This window comes from Sinohyriopsis cumingii, chromosome 14 (genome assembly GCF_028554795.1).
Source record: "Sinohyriopsis cumingii isolate HCF-2022 chromosome 14, ASM2855479v2, whole genome shotgun sequence".
Taxonomy (NCBI): domain Eukaryota; kingdom Metazoa; phylum Mollusca; class Bivalvia; order Unionida; family Unionidae; genus Sinohyriopsis; species Sinohyriopsis cumingii.
Window position 1 is genome coordinate 8266475 of NC_142974.1, and position 8505 is coordinate 8274979.

Genomic DNA, 8505 nt, shown 5'->3' on the forward strand with positions numbered 1-8505 from the left:
AGGGACCTAATTAAGGTGCATGGAAATGTGTTTGTTCCGACAGGTAATTTCTGTGAAAGCAGTGGAGCATAGCCATTAACTAACATGAAAAGGTTAAATGCCTGAATGACTGAAACCGAACAATGTGCAAATTGACAAAGCGTTCGTGACATGTTCTATGTATCAATTATGATATTACCTGATTGCAAACGTCAGATGGGACAAGATGGACAAAGAATCATACCATAAAGTCAAATGGAATTGCCAACAGATGCTGAAAAATAATCTTAATTTAGTTAAGGCAGGATGATGCAAAGCAGAATGAATTGTTAGATTATATGTTACTTGTTTGTATTCAAATGAGGTTGATAAAAAAGTAAATTATAAGATCTTACATTTTTATTTTAATGTACTCGTGCAAGTTGTAAAAGAACGAATTTTAATATAAGATGTACAAAACATTTCCTTTACCAGAGAAGCATTTCTGAATGAACTTTATGAAACGTTATGATGTAACTTCTTGCCATTAGGAACTATTTCTTGAGTATATACAATAACAATTCCATACCAAAATAAATGTACGTGTGAAGCCCTATCAATAATAAGGCATCCTTTCTACCTTGAATCAAATATAAGTGTTGTATAATTAACAACTAAATTCAGTGATATTTTGTCGACCGGGTCCTCATGTTGAGTTCACAAAAGTTCACAATAATAAAAGCTGAGATGTTGGTATTCGTATTCATAAATGTACTGCAAAGGAAAGTCAGAAGTTCAGTCCTTGCGAATTAAGTAAGAAGAAGTACGCTATAATAGCGAAAATTACTGCGTATGATATGCATGTATATAAGTCAATTACATATTTTTGTATTCTGATTTTCTTTCAATAAATCAAACAATTGCACAATGAAAATGCCCTTCGTCTCCTGGTCTATCTGCTGGTTAGCAAGAACTTGAACTGAAATATAAAATATTACATCATTACATGAATTCTAAAATGCGACACACACACACATACACAAACACACACACATATGTATATATATATATGAAACGAGCAAGTTAAGGAATCGTGAAAAAATAAGTGATGAAAGTATGCTTTAAGGAAAATGTGTCTCTTAATATTCATTAACCCCTTGGTGCCGCCCAAATGTTCAAGGTCAAAGTGAATGGGTACTGAAATGCTGAGACGTGATTTCGTTACAATCCACGTATGAAGTATCTTAGTGTGTGTGTGTGTGTGTGGGGGGCGGCTATTTAATTATAATCCTTGAAAACAATCAACACGAACGCTTCCTTGCAATCTCAGCTTCATTCTTTTGCTCGCCAGTAAAACCAACGTTTCATTAGGAAACTTTCTTGATTGGCTGGCTATAACTACTATTTTTAGCTAGCATAACTGCATTTATTTTAAGTGTAAGGTACTTTAAGGTCTTTGTTGTACAATTCTGTGTTTTTATTTACTTCGGAGCAGGAAGGAGATTAATAAGGAGATATGAAGCTTCTTATTTTTTCCCATAGAATGTATTAAAAATTGCTTTTGCCTGCATCGGCCTCGTCAATAATATGATAACTTGGGCGATATTAAGGTTATTCTTTATTGCACGTTTGCATTCTTGACATTAGGGAACTAATTTCATTAGTTTGATCCAGTGTGCTCCATCATTTCAATGCATCCTTAGAGTTGAAGTGATTTGCCATAATATGCTTAAACACATTCATATATAATTAAAGACTGACCAAATGTTGGCCAAATATTACAGCAGGTATGAATTAAGTGTATTTAACCCATGTTGTGATTTTTAGTGGGTAAGCTAAAAATTGTTTGTTGTTGTGAGAGTTCGATGACGAAATATGCCGCTTCTTATTATAAAACTTCGCCCTGGTTTAGCCAGAAGGAAATGTGCCTTTTATCCTGTATCGCTGGCAATCGAGTATAAATATATTACGATGCATTCGATTATCGTCGGATGAATAATGTACAGGCAGTTTTAGTGTTGCAGCTTGAGTGTGGTAGTTATGGAAACAAACGTCCGCGCACTCGGTAGTTTACAACTTACCCTCAGTAACAATCTCAATAGGATCATATGCTACGTTACTCTTGCAAATTTCTGGTCTTAATGCCTTACTGAAGTTGGAATTAAATGTGGCACAAATGGGGGGGGGGGGGCGAAAATGTAAAAGCCATAAACTGATTTTTGCAGTATTAAATATAGAAAGGTCACTTTATAAAGTAAACAAACAAAACTTATTGATAGGTAAAGCTGAGGTTGACCACAAGGAAGGTGACCTTCCTTAACAGGTATTGCAAAGTGGTCATCAACCTTATTAGTAGAAATTTTGAAGAATAATTATTTATCATTCTAAGCTAAAGAATGCATACATGTTTATCACATTGTGCCATCAAGTTTGAGATATATTTGCGACATATGAATAAACTGTTTGCAAATTAGTTTATGATTGACATTAGGTCTGTAAAATCTGGATTATTATTGTTATAATTATCATTATTATTATTATCATTATTATTATTATTATTATTTTTATTATTATTATTATTATTATTATTATTTGTCTTGCTGTAATGTAAAAGCCATTTTCTTTGTATTACAACAGTGAACAAAGTGGTTATCTTTTCCATCATTACAAAATACATTTTCTTGGTTGAATGGCTGGCTGGCTTTCTTACACACCTGTTTCTAGTTGCATACGATTATAAAACTAGCGGCTTCTGTTACACAATGATCCTGAATTATGAGAACTGAGTAGCAGAAGTACTATGAAAATGTGCAAACTCTTTCTGCTTGTCTATAATAACAGTCAGCTATGTAAAAATCAAGACCCACTGACTGACACGATACGAATACCTACTTACTTATACGATATTTAATTTCCAAGCCAGGGCCAAGGCATTGAGGTCACACACTGTTTATAACGAGGGATCATCGTCTTCGTAACTTCCATTTCCTGATCAACGTACCCATTGCATGCTGGGTAGTTCTCCATGATGAAAACAGACTTCGACGTCATATTGTCAGTTCTTCCAAATTATCAGGAACTTTTGGTTCAAAAGAAAAACTTAACTAGAAAAGTGAAATAAACATTGATGAGTAAAATACATTATTATATGAATATTACTTTTCCTGGTGTATATGTTTGCGTGTGTTTGTTTGTGTGTGTGTGTGTGTGTGTGTGTGTGTGCAAGCACCTGCTTATCTGATATTACATTTATGCATCTAGGTTGTTAATTCTTCACAGTCTGTTATCAATACACTTTATTGAAACTTTTTCAGTATAATCTTATTACATGAAAACTTTTACTATTTTACAGACGATAACACAATAAAATAACAATCTACTTTAACAATGATACACAAAACGTAAGTTGGATATATGCAAGATAACATATATATATAGACTCATGCATAAACACAAGCAAACACATAAAAAAAGAAAAAAGAATAGAGATATATAAACCAATGTGATTTATCATTTTAGATTTAGTAGACCATTGCGAGTGTATATCGTTATTGCTCTCCAAGTACTGCGAAGAAGATCTGAAGCAAGTTGCATCTTCTAATGGACCATTTTCATGTTCTGTAGTTCCTTCCAACTCTGCTTTAACCACATACATACATACATACATACATACATACATGCATGCATACATACATGCATATATACATAGATACATACATACATACATACATACATACGTACTAGTTTATGTTAATTGATGTTAATAATACTATTTTAAAACCTTGTTGTAAAGCCAAAAAGATACAAATATTCCTTTTCTTATTTAAATGGTGTACAAGGAAGTACATTTCAAGGAATATGGATATGGAATTCGTTGCCCACATCAGTTGCATCTTCATCTCGACTTTAAGAAAGTATTAGATGTCCTCAAGAGACAATAGACACATTTGTATTATAATTGAACTGCCGTGATTAAATGAAGACATAGTAGTAGTATTACCATTTTTTATGAAGAGTATAAAGTGACCTGGTTAATAAACTATAGACAGATGTCAATCTGGCGTAAAAACAGAATAAAGAAGGACATGAAGTTTGGGGTTTATGCCACTCAGGTTAACCATGCCGTGGTACTTGTCTAGCTACAATACTTTACCTGACATTTTTAACAGTTCGAACAAAATTGTACTGGCATCAATATTGGTATCAGGACAGGCCAAGTGTCCCGCTAAATGTAAGTTTAGCGGGATACATATCTTTCTTGATCTTGGTTATTTATCCTTGTCAGTAAAACAATATGTATCATGTTTTAAAGAGTCGATTGGAATAACGATTATCTGCCAGTAGACGGCCGACCTTAGTCACAGTATTAAAAGACTGCGATAAATAATTTTCGTTTTTTTTTCCCCCACCAATGATGTCACATACGGTGGGTACGTCCTAATTAAACTAAAACTGACGATTCACCCGTGAGAGAAATAATGTGCGAAGAACAAATTGTACTAAGGCCCATGTCATTCCAGGAATCGCACATTATCAATAATAACATATTTCCTGTCAAATGTGTTCTTAATTGGTATTAGGCACACTGAATTTCACTTCTCTCTATAAAAAGAACAGTACTGTGTTCATCTTAGTTCCTCGTTGATACTTTTATTAAAAGTGTTCTCTCAAAACATAAATGAGAACATTATTCGTAAAATGTTTCTAAAACGGACATTGTCATCATATGGTACATTTCGTGGTTACTTTGACGTCATAACATAACAAAATCATTAGCCGTATAGAAACTTGAGATGCACATGGATACGAAATGGTTACTACGCTATATATTATCAGATCTAATGCTGCTTGTTAATTATCAGAAAATTAACTTTTTCGTTTTAAGCTCGAATTTATGTACGTAATTTATTAGGAAATGGTGAGGTCAAAGGTGCATATGTAGTTTAGCATTATTAATTGTCGGTAATACGGACGAATAGTTTTTTTTAGAAACAGAAAGGTATATGCTAAAACTGACACTTGTTCCCTGCGTGAGAGATAAATACACGAGAGGTACATAGCCGGATCACATGTGAAGAGCTTTGGGTTAAAGATAATGGACAATTGCTTCCTATTATCCTTGTATTACTTTGAAACTTTATGTAAATTCATCAACATAAAACGTCATTACCTATCACGTCTCTGTCGCATCGAATTAGTTCCTAAAAGCTATATTCTTTAAGCAACATCATGGCAAACAATTTGACGTCATAAACATGTGGTATTAATTGTGTTTCTATAAAAGCAGAAAATAAAGACACGACCTTACCTTCTTATTTTCAGCACGAATTCGTCTTTCATTTGCAAGGTGGAACTGCTGAAAATTGCACGGATATCATAGCTTTATATACACATTGGTTGTCATTCCATATCCGGTATCGGCTCCATGCGTAGGAAGATAACCGCCTATTCTTACTGGTCTAATTGCATAAGTCCAGGTGGGCGGAGCTTAAGGTGTAGGAACATTGTTTTTCGAAATAAACAACAAAACTAGCTGTGATTGGTGCATTATGTAACAGTTGTACTTTCTGTTAGGCTTAAATAAAAGTTGTGCTTCCTGGCAACATGTGAGATTATGTTAATTCCTATCTAGATGATATTTTGTATATTTTATGATTTTTATTTTAAAATGTGGTATACATGTCTGAAACTGTGTCTGTTGTGATTAGATAACTCTTACCCTTGTCTAGTTCCAGCATAGTTATCTCTCTTAAATGCAATGGAGTACCTGGTTTTGTCCTTGTCAAATTGACAATCAAACACTCCCGTATAGAAAAGTGTGTTAGTGCATGCTAAAGCAGGATAGAAAATACATTTATTTCCCCAAACATTAGCGTTAAGGTCTATGGAAAAAAGAATTTTTCCGTGATACCTACTACCAGGGTGCAGCTAATGTCAGTGTTATATTACTTATGTTTAATTATATTACAATAATTAAAATTGTTATTATTTGATGTCAAGTTTATATTGAAGTATGATTTAAATTGGAGTGGTTCTTAGGAATATATAATCCTCTTTCAAATAGTATTTCTTCATTACCGCACATAATTGAACAGAGATAACTTTGTTATATTGTTTCAATTCTCATACACATTACAATGGAGGTGATGAGATGTATACGACTCAGTAATGAATACAGCACTGAAATATTATTTAGGTAAAAGTAAATAATACTCTAGGTAAAAGTAAATAATACTCTAGGTAAAAATAAATAATAGTCTAGGTAAAAGTAAGTAATACTATACTTAAAAGTAAATAATATTCTAAGTTTATTCAATGTAGTTGTAGCAATATAAAATGTTTTGAAGTGTCTAAATCTATCGTACTATGCTGACATTTTAATATTCATTGTCGAGTCAGTTATTACACACGCATTTGATTTATTGGAAATACACTTCAAGAAAAACACACAATTCATTTATTAGAGATGCATTATCTATTAGAATTACTCACGCATTTAATTGCTATTGATTAATTTTTTAAATTATTTTTCTTGTCTAAGGGACTCGTATTGCATTATTTCTTCCGAATTCTATCTATCCACTCCCACCGGGTTATAAAATCGAGGGAGTCATTCCCTAGATAACGCCATACAAATACAATTAACCACCTCTCTTACTAGGAGGTCGGCGTTACAGTATATATATATATATATATATATATATATATATATATATATATATATATATATATACAACAAAAACTGATAACAGCGTTTCGCAATGTTTAGGGCTAGACAAGCTGTTCCTCAAGGGAATAAACAAATGTATGAAACGAATCCTTCACACAAACATTGTGGACTCCTACATGTTTGACTTACTAGGAGCAATTTACAAAAGAGATATAACGATTCAAAGTTGGTTCTTGAGACAATCACATAGCGAACCAGTATGTGTTTTTGACCGAATTCTATATACAAATATATCCCACAAAGTGTGTCGCCCTAAAAGAATCATTTTATATGAGAAACACCAGCTTTATGTGGGCATTTCTTTAAAGAAAAGCATACACCTTCTGGATGTGCAGTATAACTCGATGACAGATGCAATCTATAGGATGTACAGTATAACTTGATGACATATGCAGTCTTCAGGATGTACAGTATAACTTTATGACAGAAGCAGTCTTTATGATGTACAGTATAACTTGATGACAGATGCAGTCTTCACGATGTACAGTATAACTTGATGACATATGCAGTCTTCAGGAAGTACAGTATAACCCCTGACATGAAATCGTTGTCATCACTTGTAATTAACTTTACAATTTAATTTTAAACACATTATACAATCACTAAATGAATGTATACGCAATATTGCCATTCATCCTATTTTTAAAACACCAGAATAGAACCAGATTTTGTCTCCTTGGTTCGTTAATCTACTAATATACTCTTAGCTAAATCACCTCTAAATAATAGTCCAATATGTAATGCTGTAGACAGTCTTTAGTGTATATAATTTGCAGTTTACTGTGCAACGTTTAAAACAATCTTTATTGAATACATTTTGAAATACAATGAAGCCCATTCTCACTAATTTCATCCCCATTTAACGTTATTTGTTAAATATATATAAACATGAACATATGCAAAAATAAAATTTTCGTTACTGTCGCCGAATAAAAATTATGTTTTTCTTTGAATATTGCACCATAAAAGCTTTCAGCAAAATATGGCATCAAGTAATTATTAATAAAATCCATGTAAATATCGTACAGTTAAAGCTGGTTTGAAATGTACGAACTTTTATTTGAAATGTATCGTGTAACGAACACTTGTCGTAGAAACTACTGAATTTTCTTTGCTAAAAAGTTAGGAAGGAAACTCTTATTGATTATGAACTGTATAGGTCCATTAAATTATGGAGGATTTGCCTGGCTGGGACAAAATGGACACAATAATTACAATTGTTATTATTTAATATCTTCAAAAGTCATGTCACACACACACACGCACACACACACATATTTCTATCTATCTATCTATCTATCTATCTATCTATATATATATATATATATATATATATATATATATATATATATATATATATATATATATACATACATATATGTGTGTGTGTGCGTGTGTGCGTGTGTGAGTTTGAAGGGGACGAATGATAGTGGAAAGGAAAACAATGAGACAAAAACGTAATTGCTTAAGAATGAATATGGTGATATCCCATTTAATACGTATTCGATGTAAATATACATCTTGTGCAGACGATTACGTTTGAGAAAATATTTACTCCAACATTTTGAGAATTTTGAGTAAATTCTGTTTTGTCAATTACCATTTCATTTGTGATCAAGCTATGCCTCAATGAGAACAAACAACTCATTATATTTTCTTCGGAGAGCAGGCGTCAAGCTTTCTTTTTCGTGTTCAATCATTATGTACTAATGAATGAGTAACAATCTATCTGTCGATTAAAACATGTACATGCTGGAATGTATTATATATTTTCCTTTTATTCCACGAAAAATATTGATTGGTGTCCGTGTAAATCC

General features: G+C 32.5%; 1 long non-coding RNA gene across 2 annotated transcripts; it reads right to left on the reverse strand.

Annotated features, from left to right (window-relative positions):
• Positions 1–360: 360 nt before the first annotated feature.
• Positions 361–5421, reverse strand: LOC149783171 (uncharacterized). 2 transcript variants are annotated; one of them, XR_016413566.1, is made up of 3 exons: positions 5267–5421; positions 2855–3037; positions 361–937 (listed from the first exon to the last, which is right to left on the reverse strand). It is a non-coding gene; the product is annotated as an uncharacterized LOC149783171 (long non-coding RNA). The 2 variants fall into 2 exon arrangements; XR_016413565.1 differs by having other exon boundaries at positions 2855–3062; positions 5267–5416.
• Between the last annotated feature and the right edge of the window lie 3084 nt (positions 5422–8505).